We start from the raw sequence: 20,547 nt of genomic DNA on the forward strand, positions 1-20,547 counted from the left end.
TTTTGTTATTATAACATTTATTATATATAATACAGTGTAACTATTATATATTATGTATACAATATAATATATATTATACAATAAAAATTGTATAATATATAATATACACATATATACTATATAATATATACTTTTATATTATAATTATATATTATATTTGTATTAGATATTAAATACTACATAATATATACTTTTATGTATTTCATATAATATATTGTAAAATTATATTATATCTAATGATGAATATGTTATGATGAAAGGAATATATAATTGTCAGCTTTTTACAAACCATCTGAATTGAAGAGAATTTGTGTACTATGGACATTTGATATATTATAAAAGTTACAACATACTTTATAAATAATGCTGAATATATTATAATGATGTTCTTTTCAGTTGTGTATATGTATGTGAACCAGTGTTTTGCAAATCTGTAAGAAGAAGAGAACCAGTCAGAAAATTTACAAGGAAAAGATTTATGACTTGCTCACCATTGAAGAAATTGATAAGACGTATAAGAATCACATGTTTTCAATCCACATTCCAGGAATCCCTAGGGATTATTTAAATCAGCGTGTCCCATTCAAAATTTTTCTAGCAGGAGAAAAAGAAACAGAAAACAAAGAAGATAGCATGAAAAATGGTCTCAGTTAAAGACTACCAGGAAGGAAGGCATGAAAGGATACGAATTAATAACTTCCTCCCACCATCTCCCAGCCCTTCTGCAGCTTCCAGTACAAGTGCACGTGTCTCATTAGTTTTTTGAATTCACACCTATTAGAATGGCTACAACTTTATTTCCATAAGTTCAAATATAATCATTTTCATTAAACAGGAAGTAACAAGCACAACTGAAGTGGTTTTCTTTCCGTGCTCCTCCTTAAAAATATGTGCTTACTTACTGATATAGTTTGGCTGTGTTCCCACCCAAATCTCATCTTGAATTGTAACTCCCACAATTCCCATGTATCGTGGGAGGAACCCAGTGGAAGGTAATTGAATCATGGGGGCGGGTCTTTCCCATGCTGTTCTTGTGATGGTGAATAGGTCTCACGAGATCTGATGGTTTTAAAAAGGGGAGTTTCCCCGTATAAGCTCTCTTCTCTGCCACCATGTGAGATTCACCTTTCACCTTCCTCCACGATTGTGAGGCCTCAGCAGCCCTGTGGAACTGTAAGTCCGATAAACATCTTTCTTTCGTAAATTGCCCAGTCTCAGATATGTCTTTATCAGCAGAGTGAAAACAGACTACTACGGTAAATTGGTACCAGCAGGGGAGTACTGCTGAAAAGATACCCAAAAATGTGGAAGCAACTTTGGAACTGGGTAGCAGGCAGGGGCTGCAACAGTTTGGAGGGCTCAGAAAAAGATAGGAAAATGTGGGAAAGTTTGGAACTCCCCATAGACTTGTTGAATGACTTTATCCAAAATGCTGATAGTGATATGGACCATAAAGTCCAGGCTGAGATGGTCTCAGATGGAAATGAGGAACTTGTTGGGAACAGTAGCAAAAGGTGACTCTTGTTATGTTTTAGCAAAGAGACTAAGCATTTTTCCCCTGCCCTAGAGATTTGTGGAACTTTGAACTTGGAGAGATGATTTAGGGTATCTGGTGAAATAAATTTCTAAGCAGCAAAGCATTCAAGAGGTTACTTGGGTGCTGTTAAAGGCATTCGTTTTTATAACGGAAGCAGCATAAAGCTTTGGAAAATTTGCAGCCTGACAATGTGATAGAAAAGAAAATCCCGGCAGGGCATGGTGGCTCACGCCTGTAATCCCAGCACTTTGGGAGGCTGAGGTGAGCACATCACCTGAGGTCAGGAGTTCAAGACCAGCCTGGCCAACATGGGAAAACCCCGTCTCTACTAAAAAAAAAAAAAAAAGTACAAAAAATTAGCCAGGCGCAGTGGCGGGTGCCTGTAATCCCAGCTACTCGGGAAGCTGAGGCAGGGAGAATTGCTTGAACCAGGGAGGTGGAAGTTGCAGTGAGCTGAGATTGCACCACTTGCACTCCAGCCTGGGCAACAGAGCGAGACTCCATCTCAAAAAAAAAGAAAAAAAGAAAATCCCATTTTTTGGGAAGAAATCCTAGACAACCACAGAAATTTGCATAAGTCATGAGGAGGCGAATGTTAATCCCTAAGAAAATGGGGAAAATGTCTCCAGGGCATGCCAGAGGTCTTTCCAGCAGCCCCTCCCATCAAAGGCCCAGAGGCCTAGGAGGTAAAAGTGGTTTTATGGGCTGAGCCCAGGGTCTCCATGCTGTGTGCAGCCTAGGGACTTGGCAACCTGTGTCTCAGCTGCTATAGCCATGGCTGAAAGGGGCCAATGTAGAGCTCAGGCCGTGGCTTCAGTGGGTGCAAGCCCCAACCCGTGGCAGCTTCCACATGGTGTTGAGCCTGCAGGTGCACAGAAGTCAAGAATTGAGGTTTAAGAACCTCTGCCTAGATGTCAGAAGATGAATGGAAACGCCTGGATACCCAAGCAGAAGTTCGTTGCAGGGGTGGGGCTCTCTCATAGAGAACCTCTGCTAGGGCAGTACAGAAGGACAATGTGGGCTAGGAGCCCCCACACAGAGTCCTTACTGGGTCACCACCTAGTGGAGGTATGAGAAGAGGGCCACTGTCCTCCAGACCCTAGAATGATAGATCCACTGACAGCTTGCACCATGTGCCTGGAAAAGCTACAGACACTCAACACCACCCCATGAAGGCAGCTGGGAGTGAGGCTGTACCCTGCAAAGCCACAGGCGTCGAGATAACCGAAGACTATGGGAACCTACCTCTTGCATCAGCATGACCTGGATGTGAGACATAGAGTCAAAGCAGATCCTTTTGGAGCTTTAAGATTTGACTGCCCTGCTGGATTTTAGACCTGCATGGGGCCTGTAGCCCCTTTGTTTTGTCCAATTTCTCCCATTGGCAATGACTGTATTTACCCAATGCCTTTACCCCCACTCTATCTAGGAAGTAACTAACTTGCTTTTTGATTTTACAGACTCATAGGCGGAAGGCACATGCCTTGTTTCAGATGATACTTTGTGCTGTGAACTTTTGAGTTAATGCTGAAATGAGTTAAGACTTTGGAGGACTGTTGGGAAGGCATGACTGGTTTTGAAATGTGAGGACATGAGATTTGAGAGGAGTCAGAGGTGGAATGATATAGTTTGGCTGTGTCTCCACCCAAATCTCATCTTGAATTGTAACTCCTACAATTCCCATGTGTTGTGGGAGGAACCCAGTGGGAGGTAATTGAACCATGGGGCAAGTCTTTCCCATACTGTTCTCATGATAGTGAATAAGTCTCACAAGATCTGATAGTTTTAAAAAGGGGAGCTTCCCCGCATGATCTCTCTTCTCCTGTCTGGCGCCGTGTGAGATGTGCCTTTCACATTCCACCATGTTTGTGAAGCCTCCCCAGCCACATGGAACTGTAAGTCCCATAAATCTCTTTATTTTGTAAATTGCCCAGTCTCAGGTGTGTCTATCAGCAGTGTGAAAATGGACTAGTACACTTACACATTCAAAAATAAATCATTTTTTCTTAATAAAGGGCAAAAGTGAATTCATTTTAAACTCATTACATATTATGTATCAACAATTTTAAATATATAATGTATTTTATCTCTATTATTGAGTACCAGCTGACAATCTGGAAGGTAGTATAGCAGTATTTATCACTATTAGGTACGGGGCAGAAAATTTTTTATATGTTAGTTTTATATATATATATATTTTTCATTAGTTGTGTAAAACAATATTTCTTCAGTGGTCTGAATATTGTTTCTTTCCAAGGCACAAATAACATAATTCAGCTTACATATTGGACTTATCAATAGAAATGAAACAAAACGATTTCTTTTGTGTGCATATATATATGTGAGAGTAAAGAACAAATGAAACAAAAATGCTTTGGGCAGGCCAATTATCTCTTTTGTCTCAAGCATATTCAAAGTGTCTTCAAAAACATGGAGTTTACATTGTTTGAATCAATAAATCATTCAGTATGAATGCCTTGCTCTACTCTTCAGACAACATAATTAGCAAACTAAACAGTATGAAGCATATCCAGGTGGAGAGATGATGTTTAATTAAAAATGGGACTACTTCCAATAATTTTATTTGTTTTGAGTTGCAATTTTGAGCCTTTGCACTGTTGAGCAGTGATCTAGATTTCCAAAGTGGAATCACATTAGGAGGTGTTAATTTTGCTTCTTTGAAAGTGAGTTGCTTTAGTCATTTTCCCAATGAACAGTCTGTATTTCCTTGCTTTTGTTTTTTGTTTTGTTTTGTTTTTTGGTCTGAGAAGCATTATTTAACTCTTCTGTTTCATTTTGAATATGTGTACTATTTGAGTAAGTCTTTCCCTCATTAAATAATTATTTATTACTACAAGCCGAGCACTGTGCTGCATGTAGGAGATACAATGGTAAAAAGGATATAGCAGTGTTTTTTCTTATGAAACTCACATTGAATTTTAAAAAATTTACTTATGTCATTAAAATGACATAAGTAAAAGCATAATTATATACAAAACCAATTTGTGTTAACTAATAGATAGAGGCAGTCACTTTGGATTCAGTAGTTAGAGAAAGCTCTTTGGGTCCATTAAGCTAATACTGGATAGCTGACTATAAATTAGTCATGCAAAAGTGGGAGTGGAAGGTCTTTCTAGAGAAAAAGTGCGTGCTTTGAATCAGGAAGGGCTTTGACATGCTCTGTTAATTCCTAAAGGTCATTGTGGATATAGAATAGTGAACATGGAGAAAGTGGCCCTGTAGAAATCTGGTGATATAAGTATTAGTCAAATTACAAAAAGCATCATAGTTCATGGTTAAAAGCTTGAATTTTATTCTAAAGTCAATTAAAAGCGTGAAGTTTTATTGTCAACTGTGGAGGAATATGTGTTGAGTTATGGTTAGCCACGGAAGATGAACTAGTAACAGTTCAGATGAAATATGACAGTGTCTTGGATAGGGAAAGTGGTTATGAAAATGGAGAGAACTGGATACAGTGGAGCTATTATTAAATAAACAATTTTAACTAAACTTGGTCCTATTTGAGGACCAAGTATGTAGCCATTATGTGGCTATTATTCTGTAGCCAAATTTCTCAACAGCAGCCAAGTATGTAGCTGTTATTCTGTAGCCAAATTTCTCAACAGCAGCACTACTGACATTTTATTACAGACACGCAATTTGTGTTTGAGGTTGTCCTGTCCATTGTAGCATTCTTGGCCTTTACATACTAGATGGCAGCAGCACACCTCCTTCCTGGACCAGGCCCCTGTTTTGGCAATCAGAAATGAGTCCAGACATTGCCAAATGTTATTTTGGAAGCAAAATCTCCCATACTTAAGAACTGCTTTTCCATAGTGATAGGTCTAGTGTCTGAGTTATTGAAGAGCAATATGCTGGGAATGAAAATAAATGTTCAACTTCACTTCAGTAACTCAGGGAAAACAATTTCAGAAACATGGAGAGTTCCAGTGAAACCACAGGCTGAGAAGCTGACAGGATATTCTGCCTCCACATCTTCTGTTATGGGATGAATTCTATACTTTCTTATTTTTGAAACCTGCTGGTATATGTGTGTGTGTGCGTGGGCAGGGTGGGGTCAAGTATGGGAAAGTCCCTTCCATTTAGGTTGAAGGACTGAATCATAATTGCAAATAATGGTGCAAATCAGAATCTCCTAATGATCTTGGCAGTTTATTTCATTCACACATTTAACAAATATTTATCAAGTGCTTGCTCTTCTATGTGCCAAGAATGTTTTGGACATTGAGAAGACAGTAGTAAATAAGAGACAAAAATGCCTGCTCTCCAGGAGCTTATCTGTAATGGGGAAAAGCTTGATAGAATTGTAAATTTTCAGGCCTCACTTAGAAAGATTCTCACTTAGCAGGACTAGGGTGGAACACAGGAATTGGAATTTTTGTCAAGCATTTGGGCTGTAAATGTCTTTATTACTGCATTTTGAGGAACATTGAGTTTGAGTCTAAATGGAAGCCTCTGAGGTATTTTAGACATATTTTAAAAAATGATCCGTGGAGATTCAGGGATCATTTATTAAAATATGTTTATTTATATTTTTATATATACACATTTACATGTATAAATATATAGATACAGACATATTTTATAAAGACAAGTTTTATATATATATATATATACACACACACATACATATACACATTTCTATATCTACAGCTATCTAATGTTGACCATAGGCTAGACAATTGCTAGGTCCTTTGGCTGATGCAAAGTTGTATAACAGTGTATCTGTTTCTAAAAGTGTTATATTTTAGCTCAAAAAGACATGTAAGTGTGCTTGCATGTGTATGCATATCTATACATACCACTAGGTTAAAAATGATTTGTTTTGCCTATTATCATTGTTTTAAAAATTGGGGTAGATTTTCACCAAATATAGAGTTATGCTTAAAATGGGCTGTCTTATAGTATTATATGTACAATATATAAAGTTCCATTTGAAGAGTTGCAGGAAAGCCAAATTCCTGTACAGCAGCAGAAATTGTAGAATGAAAAGTAGCCTGTAAGACTGGCATATATATTTAACACATAAAAAAGAGAAAGAAAAACAGAAGGAGAGAGAAACATGGAGCACTTTCAAATTGGAATATCGTATCAATAACCTCAAGCAGGTATCTGAAATTTTAGGTGTTTCTGTTTAAGTTGTTTCATAGAAAAATTCTAAGGTCTATAGCAATGGTTCTCAAATAATGGTGTATAAGAATCACGTGAAGAGCTAATTGAGAATATAGAGTCTTGGGTTTGTGGAAGTCTGATATAGCCTGGCCTCTGCAGCTATACCAATTTCTCCAGTGATTCTCATACACACCAAAGTTTGAGAACAGTTTTGCTGCGGGAAGAGTAGCAGCAGAAAACTGTTTATTTAACCATGGTTAATGATACTTCCAAGTCACATAAGAGGCTGCTAGAAATTTATAAATGTATACAGACATTTGCAAAAGTCCTATGCAATTACAGGAGTTTGTCAATTTTTGCATATATGATAGATATGAAATCGTATTTCAGTATCATTTTAATTTGTGTCTATCCTATCATAAGGTAATTTGAGAATATTTTTATATGTTTAAAAACCATTTTCATATCTTTCTTCATTAATTGTACGTCTTTTGTCCACTTTTCCCATTTTTAAAATTTTATGTATATTTGAGATATCGGCCCCTTGTTCTTTAAATGAAAAAGATTGCCAAGACTATTCTAAGTGTCAGGACCTGCGCAGAAAATGACAAAGGATATAGAAGAGCAAATACTCTGTGTGTTGGATGAGAGCAGTAATTTCAAATGGGAAATTGGCCTTGAAATATATAAATAGTAGTGTTAGATAATATGTGGATATAATACTAAATTACTTTGAATCTTTCAGTGAATCATCATTCTAATTATATCAAAAAAGAGTTAATTTGGTGGTATTTGATAATCCTGTGTTTTTTGAAAGAAGAAAGAGGCCTCAGGCTCAGAATCAGATGCAGGAAATGGTATCTAATGATAATTTAATCACATTATTTCATTGTGTTTATTTTCCTGTTATTTCCTGCTTATATTTTGTATTTTTGGAAGAGGGATATAGTGTCTTGAAAAACCCACTTATTCCAGTAAAAATTGTATCATGTTTATGACAAACCAAAAAATATAATAGTGTAGGTGATGGCAAGAAATGGCCAAATCATGTAGGTGCTTAGGAAATAACTTAAATTTCAGCCTTAGATTTACTTTTATAAGCATGCAGTGAATAACTCTAAGCCTTTTTTTAAAGTCTTTGCTTTTGTTTTTCTTGTTAAGCGGTGTCATCTGTGATGTTCTGGCTCTGGTGAAGTACTGGTATGTCCAAATGTTGTGGTCTTTTAGTGCCTAGTTCAGGGTTTTTCCTAAATGTTTTTCATTTCAAGAAGGGAAAGTAGGAGGAAGATAAAAAAGAAGGAGGAGGGGGAAGAGGAGAATAACAGCAAGAAGAACAATGAAGGGAAGAAATTATATACTTTTATATAGGTAGGTTTGGTGTATGATTAAAAAATAACAAAATTTTATAGGGGTCGATGATAAGCCAAGTCTCTGATTCCTAATTAATGATTTCATTTCAATAATACTAACAATAAATACAACAATACCTAAAATAAACTTTTATGGACTTTTCTTTTTTTTTTTGAGACAAAGTCTCACTCTCACCAAGGCTGGAGTGCAGTGGCGCGATCTCGGCTCACTGCAACCTCCGCCTCCCGGATTCAAGTGATTCTCCTGCCTCAGCCTCCCGTGTAGGTAGGATTATAGTCTCCCGCCACCACTCCCGGCTAATTTTTGTATTTTTAGTAGAGATGGGGTTTCACCATGTTGGCCAGGCTGATCTCAAACTCCTGTCCATCCGCCTCGGCCTCCCAAAGTGCTGGGATTACAGGCATGAGCCACTGCGCCCGACCTGGATTTTTCTATATGTGTCATAATGAAGGTGTGAATGTATTATCTTTTTTCATGTCCTAACAGCATGGAGGTGAGAGTTATTATGATCTCCATTTCACCTATGAAGAGATTGCAGCTTATAGACGTTAGGAACTTGTTCAACGTAACACAGCTGAGAGTGAGAATCGAAGTTTGGACCCAAACCTGACAAGGTCCTAGTGCCTGTGCTTTCAAACCAAGTAGTATCAGGCCTTCAAGTACATCATACTTTATGGAGAATTTTCTAACATTTTGTTATTTCTTGTGTTCTGTACTGCAACCCTCTGAAATGAGCAGGATCAAAAACAGTCCCCCAAGAGAAAGTTGAGACTTAAATGCACTTAGGAGATTGGTTCTCAGCCACAATATCTACCATTGGATTGCGGCTACAACATCTGTCTTCCGGTGTTGCAGCCTGCAGGTTTTTACTGAGATATTTCCTGTATACACCTCCGACTCAAAGTTAGATGGCAATGGCAGATATTTACTGAAGCTATCTGGGAAAACCTCCAGCTACTAAGCTGTTCAGGCCCCAAATTCTAGGACTGTGTTCTTGATATCCCGCTTAGCCCTTCATTATCTGAGACCATTCTTGGGAGTCTCTTGCCAGGCGGCAATGCCTGCATCAAGAAAGACAGATGTCTGGTAGTGGTGCCTCTGCAATTCCTTGCATCCTTGCTTCCTTTGCCCCAAGAGGATTCCCCAGCATGCTCACTTCGGTAGGCCCTCACAGTAGGCCCTTACTTTTAACGAAGAAGTGAGTTACTTCTTACCAAAGAAGTAAGTTAAAGTAAAGTTAGTAAACTGTACTTTACTAACAATTTTATATGAATTCTCTCAGGCCATATTAAAAATTAGTTCTTATAATTTAAAAAAAATTGAGACAATATGAAGAATATTAAAGAAAACATGTATAACCCAATACCCAGAATTGATATCCTATAGCATGTTTTATTATTTGCTTGCATTTTTAAAAATAAAATTTTTGGCATATATCGAAATTCCTTTTAATAATCCCCTTGTTCCCTTTTCACCACTCTCCTCAGAAGCAAAAATTTTCAGTTTTTGTTTTGTTTCGTTTTGAGACAAGATCTCATTTCATTGCCCAGGCTGGTCTTGAATGCCTGGACTCAAAGGATCCAATTGCCTCAGTAGCTGGGACTACAAACAGATGCCACAGCCCCCAGTTAATTTTTTCTAAATGTTTTATAGAGACAGAGTCTTGCTGTGTTGCCCGGGCTGATCTTGAACTCCTGGCTCAAGTAATCCTCCCGCCTCAATCTCCTGGGAGCTCATAAAATTTTAATACTTTAAAATCTCTTATACTTTAAAAATATTTACTTTTTAATGCTTGTAATACATATATGTAGTTGTAAATAACTAGTGTTGTTTTTTTATAGATGTTTTGTGTAAATTTTAGCAAACCATATTTGCTAGTTATATCTTGAATTTTTCATTCAATGTTATTTTGAGATACATTTAAAATGAGAATATAAAAAATATATAGATATTATGTAAATAAGCTATACATTCTGTACTATGTACAAATATATGTGTTATGTGTTGTGTGTATATACTTATATATGTGTGTATATATTTACTGATATATATCCATATGTATGTTATTCAGTTTATTCTTTTAATTGCTGAATATTATTTCATGTGATGGATTAACCATATTTATTTATTCTTTTTTTCTTCATTTATTTCCTATTTTCAACTTGAGAGAGTTAAGGCTTAGTATAGAGGTTTAACCAAGACTAATCAGCCAGTAAAAAGTGAAGCTAAGATTTAAATACAAATCCATCTGACTCCAAAGACAAGAATGTCTAACTTGTATGCACCTGGATCTCTTTATTTTCCCGTGTCCTTTTAAGCCACATGTTCAAAAAGACAAGAATGTAGGCAATGCTAGGAATTTAAAACTTAAATCTGTCTATGTAGACCAGACTACATCACTTGCACTGTGAAAGTTGGAAAGTAAATGAGAATGAAAGGAGATCAAGAAAAATGTACAAAGATGAAATCAGGCATGAGAAGATTTATAAGTAGCCTTAAGTGTTTGGCATTAACTAAAAGAAGTAACAAAATTTCTAAACTTTCATGTACTAGGCATCACGATAATCCCAAACGAGAAATACAGGTGCTTTCCATTTTACAAATGAGAAGCAGAAGCTGATATCTGAATAATCTGCCTTTAAGATAACATTGAATAAGTAGAAACACTGGGATTCTAATCCTGAACTGTCCCAAACTTTTATTCATGTTCTCATACCATGCTCAAAAGCAAGGGATTACAGTTAAAGTTGTTAAAATAGACCTCTAGTACTCATCATTATAGGGCCTCAGGCCAGGCAATTGGCCAGTAGTATTAATGCACAAAAGGCTGCTTTATTTAGATAAAACGTCACCAATTATCAAAATCCCTTAATTGATACTTATTTTTTGTCCTGTGTTTTTTGCTGCTAAAAGAATAATTGGGGGGCAGACAAAATGGCCGAATAGGAACAGCTCCGGTCTACAGCTCCCAGCGTGAGCGACGCAGAAGACGGGTGATTTCTGCATTTCCATCTGAGGTACCAGGTTCATCTCACTAGGGAGTGCCAGACAGTGGGCACAGGACAGTGGGTGCAGTGCACCGTGTGCAAGCGAAAGCAGGGCGAGGCATTGCCTCACTTGGGAAGCACAAGGGGTCAGGGAGTTCCCTTTCCGAGTCAAAGAAAGGGGTGACAGATGGCACCTGGAAAATCGGGTCACTCCCACCCTAATACTGTGCTTTTCCGACAGGCTTAAAAAATGGCGCACCACGAGATTATATCCCGCACATGGCTCGGAGGGTCCTACGCCCACAGAGTCTCGCTGATTGCTAGCACAGCAGTCTGAGATCAAACTGCAAGGCGGCAGCCAGGCTGGGGGAGGGGCGCCTGCCATTGCCCAGGCTTGCTTAGGTAAACAAAGCAGCCAGGAAGATCGAACTGGGTGGAGCCCACCACAGCTCAAGGAGGCCTGCCTGCCTCTGTAGGCTCCACCTCTGGGGGCAGGGCACAGACAAACAAAAAGACACCAGTAACCTCTGCAGACTTAAATGTCCCTGTCTGACAGCTTTGAAGAGAGCAGTGGTTCTCCCACCATGAAGCTGGAGATCTGAGAATGGGCAGACTGCCTCCTCAAGTGGGTCCCTGACCCCTGACCCCCGAGCAGCCTAACTGGGAGGCACCCCCCAGTAGGGGCAGACTGATACCTCACATGGCTGGGTACTCCTCTGAGACAAAACTTCCAGAGGAACGATCAGACAGCAGCATTGCTGGTTCATGAAAATCCGCTGTTCTACAGCCACCGCTGCTGATACCCAGGCAAACAGGGTCTGGAGTGGACCTCTAGAAAACTCCTACAGACCTGCAGCTAAGGGTCCTGTCTGTTAGAAGGAAAACTAACAAACAGAAAGGACATCCACACCAAAAACCCATCTGTACATCACCATCATCAAAGACCAAAAGTAGACAAAACCACAAAGATGGGGAAAAAACAGAATAGAAAAACTGGAAACTCTAAAAAGCAGAGCGCCTCTCCTCCTCCAGAGGAACGCAGTTCCTCACCAGCAATGGAACAAAACTGGATGGAGAACAACTTTGACGACTTGAGAGAAGAAGGCTTCACATGATCAAACTACTCCGAGCTACAGGAGGAAATTCAAACCAAAGGCAAAGAAGTTAAAAACTTTGAAAAAAATTTAGACGAATGTACAACGAGAATAACCAATACACAGAAGCGCTTAAAGGAGCTGATGGAGCTGAAAGTCAAGGCTCAAGAACTACGTGAAGAATGCAGAAGCCTCAGGAGCTGATGCGATCAACTGGAAGAAATGGTATCAGTGATGGAAGATGAAATGAATGAAATGAAGTGAGAAGGGAAGTTTAGAGAAAAAAGAATAAAAAGAAACGAACAAAGCCTCCAAGAAATATGGGACTATGTGAAAAGACCAAATCTCCGTCTGATTGGTGTACCTGAAAGTGACGGGGAGAATGGAACCAAGTTGGAAAACACTCTGCAGGATATTATCCAGGAGAACGTCCCCAATCTAGCAAGGCAGGCCAACATTCAGATTCAGGAAATACAGAGAATGCCACAAAGATACTCCTCGAGAAGAGCAACTCCAAGACACATAATTGTCAGATTCCCCAAAGTTAAAATGAAGGAAAAAATGTTAAGGGCAGCCAGAGAGAAAGGTCGGGTTACCCACAAAGGGAAGCCCATCAGACACAGCGGATCTCTCGGCAGAAACTCTACAAGCCAGAAGAGAGTAGGGGCCAATATTCAACATTCTTAAAGAAAAGAATTTTCAACCCAGAATTTCATATCCAGCCAAACTAAGCTTCATAAGTGAAGGAGAAATAAAATACTTTACAGAGAAGCAAATGCTGAGAGATTTTGTCACCACCAGGCCTGCCCGAAAAGAGCTCCTGAAGGAAGCACTAAACATGGAAAGGAACAACTGGTACCAGCCACTGCAAAATCATGCCAAAGTGTAAAGAATATCGAGACTAGGAAGAAACTGCATCAACTAGCGAGCAAAATAACCAGCTAACATCATAATGACAGGAAAAAATTCACACATAACAATATTAACTTTAAATGTAAATGGACTAAATGCTCCAATTACAAGACACAGACTGGCAAATTGGATAAAGAGTCAAGACCCATCAATGTGCTGTATTCAGGAAACTCATCTCACGTGCAGAGACACACATAGGCTCAAAATAAAAGGATGGAGGAAGATCTCCCAAGCAAATGGAAAACAAAAAAAGACAGGGGTTGCAATCCTAGTCTCTGATAAAACAGACTTTAAACCAACAAAGATCAAAAGAAGCAAAGAAGGCCATTACATAATGGTAAAGGGATCAATTCAACAAGAAGAGCTAACTATCCTAAATATATATGCACCTAATACAGGAGCACCCAGATTCATAAAGCAAGTCCTGAGTGACCTACAAAGAGACTTAGACTCCCACACAATAATAATGGGAGACTTTAACACCCCACTGTCAACATTAGACAGATCAACAAGACAGAAAGTTAACAAGGATACCCAGGAATTAAACTCAGCTCTGCACCAAGCAGACATAATAGACATCTACAGAACTCTCCACCCCAAATCAACAGAATATACATTTTTTCAGCACCACACCACACCTATTCCAAAATTGACCACATACTTGGAAGTAAAGCTCTCCTCAGCAAATGTAAAAGAACAGAAATTATAACAAACTGTCTCTCAGACCACAGTACAATCAAACTAGAACTCACGATTAAGAAACTCACTCAAAACTGCTCAACTACATGGAAACTGAACAACCTGCTCTTGAATGACTACTGGGTACATAACGAAATGAAGGCAGAAATAAAGATGTTCTTTGAAACCAACGAGAACAAAGACACAACGTACCAGAATCTCTGGGACACAAAGCAGTGTGCAGAGGGAAATTTATAGCACTAAATGCCCACAAGAGAAAGCAGGAAAGATCCAAAATTGACACCCTAACATCACAATTAAAAGAACTAGAAAAGCAAGAGCAAACACATTCAAAAGCTAGCAGAAGGCAAGAAATAACTAAAATCAGAGCAGAACTGAAGGAAATAGAGACACAAAAAACCCTTCAAAAAATTAATGAATCCAGGAGCTGGTTTTTTGAAAGGACCAACAAAACTGATAGACCGTTAGCAAGACTAATAAAGAAAAAAAGAGAGAAGAATCAAATAGACGCAATAAAAAATGATAAAGGGGATATCACCACCAATCCCACAGAAATACAAACTACCATCAGAGAATACTACAAACACCTCTATGCAAATAAACTAGAAAATCTAGAAGAAATGGATAAATTCCTTAACACGTACACCCTCCCAAGACTAAACCAGGAAGAAGTTGAATCTCTGAATAGACCAATAACAGGCTCTGAAATTGTGGCAATAATCAATAGCTTACCAACCAAAAAGAGTCCAGGACCAGATGGATTCACAACCGAATTCTACCAGAGGTACAAGGAGGAACTGGTACCATTCCTTCTGAAACTATTCCAATCAATAGAAAAAGAGGGAATCCTCCCTTACTCATTTTATGAGGCCAGCATCATCCTGATACCAAAGCCTGGCAGAGACACAACCAAAAAAGAGAATTTTAGACCAATATCCTTGATGAACACTCATGCAAAAATCCTCAATAAAATACTGGCAAACCAAATCCAGCAGCACATCAAAAAGCTTATCCACCATGATCAAGTGGGCTTCATCCCTGGGATGCAAGGCTGGTTCAATACACGCAAATCAATAAATGTAATCCAGCATATAAACAGAACCAAAGACAAAAACAACATGATTATCTCAGTAGGTGCAGAAAAGGCCTTTGACAAAATTCAACAACCCTTCATGCTAAAAACTTTCAATAAATTAGGTATTGATGGGATGTATCTCAAAATAATAAGGGCTATCTATGACAAACCCACAGCCAATATCATACTGAATGGGCAAAAACTGGAAGCATTCCCTTTGAAAACTGGCACAAGACAGGGGTGCCTTCTCTCACCACTCCTATTCAAGATACTGTTAGAAGTTCTGGCCAGGGCAATTAGGCAGGAGAAGGAAATAAAGGGTATTCATTAGGAAAAGAGGAAGTCAAATTGTCCCTGTTTGCAGATGACATGATTGTATATCTAGAAAACCCCATTGTCTCAGCCCAAAATCTCCTTAAGCTGATAAGCAACTTCAGCAAAGTCTCAGGATACAAAATCAATGTACAAAAATCACAAGCAGTCTTATACACCAATAACAGACAAACAGAGAGCCAAATCATGAGTGAACTCCCATTCACAATTGCTTCAAAGAGAATAAACTACCTAGGAATCCAACTTACAAGGGATGTGAAGGAGCTCTTCAAGGAGAACTACAAACCACTGCTCAATGAAATAAAAGAGGATACAAACAAATGGAAGAACATTTCATGCTCATGGGTAGGAAGAATCAATATATTGAAAATGGCCATACTGCCCAAGGTAATTTATAGATTCAATGCCATCTCCATCAAGCTACCAATGACTTTCTTCACAGAATTGGAAAAAAATACTTTAAAGTTCATATGGAACCAAAAAAGAGCCCGCATCACCAAGTCAATCCTAAGCCAAAAGAACAAAGCTGGAGGCATCACACTACCTGACTTCAAACTATACTACAAGGCTACAGTAACCAAAACAGCATGGTACTGGTACCAAAACAGAGATATAGATCAATGGAACAGAACAGAGCCCTCAGAAATAATGCCACATGTCTACAACTATCTGATCTTTGACAAACCTGAGAAAAACAAGCAATGGGGAAAGGATTCCCTATTTAATAAATGGTGCTGGGAAAACTGGCTAGCCATATGTAGAAAGCTGAAACTGGATCCCTTCCTTACACCTTATACAAAAATTAATTCAAGATGAATTAAATACTTAAACGTTAGACCTAAAACCATAAAAACCCTAGAAGAAAACCTAGGCATTACCATTCAGGACATAGGCATGGGCAAGGACTTCACGTCTAAAACACCAAAAGCAATGGCCACAAAAGCCAAAATTGACAAATGGGATCTAATTAAACTAAAGAGCTTCTGCAGAGCAAAAGAAACTACCATCAGAGTGAACAGGCAACCCACAAAATGGGAGAAAATTTTCGCAACCTACTCATCTGACAAAGGGCTAATATCCAGAATCTACAATTAACTCAAACAAATTTACAAGAAAAAAACAACCCCATCAACAAGTGGGCGAAGGACATGAACAGACACTTCTCAAAAGGAGACATTTATGCAGCCAAAAAACACATGAAAAAATGCTCACCATCACTGGCCATCAGAGAAATGCAAATCAAAACCACAATGAGCTACCATCTCACACTAGTTAGAATGGCAATCATTAAAAAGTCAGGAAACAACAGGTTCTGGAGAGGATGTGGAGAAATAGGAACACTTTTACACTGTTGGTGGGACTGTAAACTAGTTCAACCATTGTGGAAGTCAGTGTGGCGATTCCTCAGGGATCTAGAACTAGAAATACCATTTGACCCAGCCATCCCGTTACTGGGTATATACCCAAAGGACTATAAATCATGCTGCTAAAAAGACACATGCACACGTTATGTTTATTGCAGCACTCTTCACAATAGCAAAGACTTGGAATCAACCCAAATGTCCAACAATGATAGACTGGATTAAGAAAATGTGGCACATATACACCATGGAATACTATGCAGCCATAAAAAATGATGAGCTCATGTCCTTTGTAGGGACATGGATGAAATTGGAAATCATCATTCTCAGTAAACTATCGCAAGGACAAGAAACCAAACACCGCATGTTCTCACTCATAGGTGGGAATTGAACAATGTGAACACATGGACACAGGAAGGGGAACATCACACTCTGGGGACTGTTGTGGGGTGGGGGGAGGGGGGAGGAATAGCATTAGGAGATATACCTAATGCTAAATGACGAGTTAATGGGTGCAGCACACCAACATGGCACATGTATACATTGTGCACATATACCCTAAAACTTAAAGTATAATAAAAATAAAATAAAATAAAAAGAATATTTAATAGAATATAAACTTGCTCACAAAAAAAAAAAGAACAATTAAAGCCTTTACTCTCAACATTAAAACATCATCCATGGTGTACTCAATTTTTGAGTTGGTCCAATCACATGGACTTATATTTCACTCTTATCCTGCAAACAACACTGCATAACTAGAATATTTAGGGTTTCAACATTCAAAATAAGGAAACAAAAAACAAAAGTTCAAGTGCAAAGTAGCAATTTAGTAAATGTTTTTGGAACTGAATTGCCTGGAATAAAGTCAAATCTTGGGTAGTTATATTTTCATGTATGTTTTTAAAGAGTAGTTTTACATAAACACTTGTATAATTCCAAACTACAGTCTTCAATAAATCATTTGTTAATAAAAGCTAATTATTTAACTGAACTAGGATTTTGTTTATCCTTTACCTTTGTTGTGACTTCAGAACCTGAGTTAAGACATGAGCGATGATCTTCCACTGGGAATGTGGAGATCTCCTGAGGTGTCTTGTGGATACCTGGTAATTCTCTGAAGGCTGCTGTGTAACGACCTGGAAAATTAGAAAGGGATGAATATACTGGTATCTTGGGATAGAACGAGATTCACGCCAGAAAAGGAAATCAGCTAAAGCTCTGATCAATCAATGGAGAAAGCCCGGGTTGGTGTTGCAGGGCCATTTCCTAGGCCTTCAAGCAAGACACAAATTTAAAAATAAAAACCAAAAAAAGCTCCTCTGGCTTTCTTATTCTATAATAGTGCAATCAGTTTTAACTCGGAAACTTCAAAACAGTAACAAAGACTTAAAATAGAGGTGTTAGAGTGGGGGAATCTGAGATTAGAACTTGTCACACAGAAAAAATCTCATTCTGTCTAGCAAATCCCACTTGGCTATGAGTCACAGGAGATCAAGATATGCACTGGTAACACAATTTAGTTTGTCCCTAACTGGAAAAATGTATGTGTGTATGCATATGCATATGTATATACGTATGTATGTATACACACACACACATATATATGTTTTCATTTGGGATTAATTTACAATTCAATTTAGTTGTGATTTATAGTGTCTGTGTGTGTGTGTATATATATATATATATATATATATATATATATATACACATATATATTTAGTTGTGATTAATTCAGGGCTAGTCTCTCATTAGCACTGTGCTAGACCCTATGGTGGTCAGTGGTGGGGGCTAGGTACACAGATACAAAGATATCTATTGCAGAGACCTGTCCTCAATGAATTGATTGTAATTTAAATGAAGAGTCCTCCACAACTGAGAAAGTGTATTAATCAAGGTTCTCCAGAGAAGAAGAACAAATATGGTGGATGGACGGATAGGTGATAGATAGGCAGGCGGACTAGAGGATTTATTTTGGGAATTGGGTCTCTTGGTTATGAAGTCCAAGAAGTCCCATGATCTGTGGCCTGCAAGCTGCAGACCCAGGAAAGCCAATGGCGTTATTCAGTCTGGGTCTGAAATCCTGAGGACCAGGGGAGCCAATGATGTAGCTCCCAGTCCCAGGCTGAAGGCCTGAAAACTGGGTTGGGAGGTGCTGGTGTAAGTCCCGGAGTCTGAAAGCCCGTGAGGCAGGAACTCTGTCAGAGAACAAGAGAAGATGGATGTCCCAGCTCCAGAAGAGAAAGAATTTACCTTTTCTCCACATTATTGTTTTATTCATGCTCTCAACAGATAGGATAATGCCCATTTACACTGGTAAGGGTGGATCTTCCTTACTCTGTCTACAGATTCAAATACTAATCTCAAGAAACACCCTTTTAGACCAACCTAAAAATAATGTTTCACCAGCTGTCTTAGCCCAGTCATGTTGACATATAAAATTAACCATCACATACAGTAAATAATAAGGTTAAGAAATAGCTTTCTTTACAAGTGTTTGAAATACATAGTCAAACTCTAAACTTCAGCAAAGATATTATTGCTAATAAGATGACAAGACAAAAAGCTGAACTGCCAAACGTATGCTACAAGACACAAGTGCTCATTGTTTTGTGAGAGAACTCACAGGGAAGGTTTTGTACAGGACATGAATTGGCATGAAGGATAAGGAGAAGTGGGTAGATGCCACCAAGATAAGATTAGACCTACCTTCTGGCTTCGTAAGTTGCAAAGCACCTGAGGAAGCCATCCCTCTGTCTGCAAATATGCCATCGTTGTACTAGTAGCTGAGAGCCATGAATAAAGAACTGTTTTCCTCTGAAGAGTACAGTGCTCTGCCCAGTTCTGGACCCTTCTACTCGCAAATTACTACAGCTGAAGCCACTTACCTGTTGCATCTTGGCCAACCTCGGACCAGTTCTACTGCAGTCAACAACTCCCTGCCAGTAACCTCATGGCTCAATATAGATCACACCCACTCAGTATTCCTGTCTGGGTTTCCTCATCCTTAAGCTTGTGTTATAGTAACTGGACTTTAAAAAAAGTCCTTCTCATCAAGATTATTCCTAGTAATATTGTGACAGTACTAGATTGTTCCTTTGTTTCTCTGAGCAGAGATAATGTCGATTTCAAAAAGAACCAAGCTCCATCCTGACCTTAAAATTCAGAACTTGAGATTGAAATTCAATGTACCTCATCAAATATTCTTAATCTGCCATCTTTTTAGTCCTATACATATATAACTCATATATATCTTATATATGAGTTACTGTTCTAAGAGTATGGCAGAGACTATCTCATTTAATCTATAAAAAAGCCCTATGGAATAGGCACTCTTATCAATATCCCCATTTTTTTCTTAACAACCGTAGGTATTGAGGCATGCAGTGGTTAAGTAATTTGCCAAGCAACTTAGCTTGCAATAATGGTAAGTGGCAGAACCACAATTCAAGTCCAAGCGATCTGGCTTAAGAGGCCAGGCTCTCTGCCACCATGTTGTCTCCGTCTTTTATTTGGTTACTGAGCACTCTAATGAAACTATTTTCTTTGGTGTCTTTGATGCAGACAACCCCTAGTAGCAACCTAATTCTCCGTCTTCAGAACTCACTGCATGATTTTTCTCCTCTCTTCTTCCCTCTACTTCTGGTTCTTTTCTGAGTTCCTACCGTATTAGTAGTACAAAGTTGGAGTTTTTTGTTTGTTTATTTTTACAATGGGCCTTTATGATCTCATCCAGGCTCCGTCCTACCACGGACTGCAGCTTGCTTTAGAGGGATACATACTTTTTCCCACCTATTACTGCATCAAACCAACCAAATTAGACCTTATGCAACAACATACAGATTGTGTAAACTCTGTTTTCTGAACCCTTTCATTCAATAATGTGTCTTGACATTGCATGTATTCACAAGCCATCTTAATTGTGGCAGCCACTAATCAATCACCTAATGTATATTGTGCAACGCTATATAGGTTGTGAGGTGCTTTCATGCTTGTGAGAAACATATTCAAGAAGAGGGAACAAAAATAATAACGCATTGCATGT

At 38.5% G+C, this 20,547-nt stretch overlaps 2 long non-coding RNA genes across 3 annotated transcripts in view; one reads left to right on the forward strand and one right to left on the reverse strand.

Moving 5' to 3' along the window:
• Positions 1–20,547, forward strand: part of LOC134758025 (uncharacterized) — a 248,842-nt gene that overhangs the window by 211,609 nt on the left and 16,686 nt on the right. The window lies entirely within an intron of this gene.
• Positions 561–19,689, reverse strand: LOC134758026 (uncharacterized). Its single transcript, XR_010132743.1, has 3 exons — positions 19,391–19,689; positions 17,520–17,641; positions 561–594 (listed from the first exon to the last, which is right to left on the reverse strand). It is a non-coding gene; the product is annotated as an uncharacterized lncRNA (long non-coding RNA).

The sequence above is a fragment of the Gorilla gorilla genome, chromosome 2, assembly GCF_029281585.2.
Source record: "Gorilla gorilla gorilla isolate KB3781 chromosome 2, NHGRI_mGorGor1-v2.1_pri, whole genome shotgun sequence".
Lineage (NCBI taxonomy): Eukaryota > Metazoa > Chordata > Mammalia > Primates > Hominidae > Gorilla > Gorilla gorilla.